We start from the raw sequence: 2,423 nt of genomic DNA, 5'->3' as shown, positions 1-2,423 counted from the left end.
TCCTAGAGCTGCCACCTCCAAAGACAGCTCACAGCATGACCATTTGTGTCTCCTTAGAGGCTGAGGGTTGAATCTCTGAAACTTCACCTTTAAAAGGCTCACCTGATTAGGTCTGGCCCACATAAGATCATCCTGCTTTGGATGAACTCAAAGTCAGCTGAGCATATGTGCTTAACAAAGCAAGTGTGACCTTAATCACACGTGCAAAATTCCTTCCCCTTGGCCAAATCACAAGCTCTGCACACACTCAAGAACAGGAGATGATACAGGGAGCAGATATAAGGGAGTGGGTCTCTTGGGGGCTGTCCTAGAATTCTGCCCATTACGACTTTCTTTCTCAAGGAACAGCAGGCCTGGGGAGAGATGATCATGGATGAGCGCAGCCCAAAGGTGGTGAGTGCCTGGTGCTGGGGTAGGATGCAGGAGGCTGCAAAGCAAGTATGAAAAGCCTTCCTCTGGGCTGGGCACAGTGGCTCACGCCTGTAATCCCAGCACTTTGGGAGGCCGAGGTGGGCAGATCACCAGGTCAAGAGATCGAGACTATCCTGGCCAATCAACTTGGTGAATCCCTGTCTCTACTAAAAATACAAAAATTAGGTGGGCGTGGTGGTGCATGCCTGTAGTCCCAGCTACTTGCCAGCCTGAGGCAGGAGAATTTCTTGAACCTGGGAGGCAGAGGTTGTAGTTAGCTGAGATCGTGCCACTGTACTCCAGCCCGGGTGACAGAGTGAGACTCCGTCTCAAAAACAAAAAACAAAAAACAAAAAACAAAAAACAAAAGCTCGTCCATTTTGTGCTTCTGTTGGGGCTGTGCCTTCGCGATCAGCCAAGACCTGGGTAAGACCAGGACATTTGGATTCTTTGTCTCCTGAGACAGTGCCTGTGGGCCCTCAGCTCTCTCAGCTTGAGACCCACCAGCTGTGAGTCGGAATCACCTGGTGCCACCGTCAGAGATACAGGTGAGCAGTCGGTGGTGGGAGTTACAGGAGCAGAACAATACCCAGGATGATTCTTCCTGTAGCTCTGCAGATGCAGGCAGGCAGAGGAAAACAAACCTCCAATAAAATCAACCCTAGGGAGAAAGCGAATTTTAAGGGGTGATTTTTTTGTCGGAATCTGCCAGCTGTTAGAGGCTCTTTGAAACAAAGCGAGTGCTGTCTCTGCTCTGCATAAGGAGGCCCAGGGAGGTTGCTGTGATGTGCCGAGATTCCACTTACCGAACACTTGTGCAGGAAAATAGCCTCTTCTTATTTACGGGGCTGTTGGGTACACTTGATAAGAAGCAAGATAGAAGTTAAGGTCAGCCAGAGACACAAAGCCACTAATCCTGAGGTCTCTTGGTCCCTTTCAGCAAAGCCTTGAGCATAACAGGTCCGTCCCGGGGAGTGAGCTGAGAGGGTCACTCTGAGGTTCCTTTCAGAGGGGTTGTGACAGATGCCCACAGCTGTCTTAATGGGACTGCGGTGGAGGAAGCACCTGGGGAGGTCACACCCCCAGCAATGATGCTCCATTCTGCAGGTGCACTTTGCTCCCCATACCTATCAACATCTGCCCTGCAGAAGGGAAAGCAGCCTCCTGTCTGTACATCACTGTCAGGCGGGACAGTGAAGAGCCCTCCTCGGGCAACCAAAAGGCCAGCGTGACAGCATAAGCTGGAGCATTCGTTTGGATTATTGAGGATTCTTAGAATCGATCTAATTCCAAAAGAGGAGGGGACGCTCTGGCCAGCCTGGGTTTGGAATGATATCAATCAACCCACAGATAGTCAATGGGATATGGCGAGAAGGAACCCTTTGTTCTCACCCAAGGCTGGGTGGGCTGCTGGGGAGAAGAACTGAAATAGAGAGTCAGTAAACAATTGTAAAAGACTGTGTGCCACTGAGTGTTGTTGATAAATGTTAATGAGACAGGAGCAGGCATTGAGATTGGGCAGTATTGATTATGAGCAGAAATAAAATGAGCTGAACTGTTCTTCACAATCAAAGCGATGACTGCGTTGTGTTTTAAGTATCTCTTGCTAGAGCGTGCGTCCTAATAAATCTTGGGTGTGAAATATGCTGTTTTCTCCTTTCTTTCCTCTCCCCCTTCCATGCACTCATTCTTCTGCTCATTTGTTCATGCATTCATTCATTCATTAATTCATTCATTCACCAAGTGTTTGAGTGCCCACTGCATACCCACACAGAACTGGGCACCAGAGTTAAACTGGGGTGTAATTAGACACAGTTGTTTTCCTCTCAGAGTTTCCCTACACGGTTCTAGGAGAGAGGCTTTGAAAGGTATTTTCAGCTGGGCATGGAGGTGCCTGCCTGAGGTCCCAGCTACTGGGGAGGCTCAGGTGGGATGATCACTTGAGCTCAGGAGTTTGAGTCCAGTCTCATAAATAAATAAATAAAGCAGTTTCAAGGTATGGAGTTAGATGT

This window comes from Mandrillus leucophaeus, unplaced genomic scaffold, assembly GCF_000951045.1.
Source record: "Mandrillus leucophaeus isolate KB7577 unplaced genomic scaffold, Mleu.le_1.0 Scaffold195, whole genome shotgun sequence".
Lineage (NCBI taxonomy): Eukaryota > Metazoa > Chordata > Mammalia > Primates > Cercopithecidae > Mandrillus > Mandrillus leucophaeus.
The sequence above is the reverse complement of the archived record's forward strand: the minus strand, read 5'-3'. Positions refer to the sequence as shown.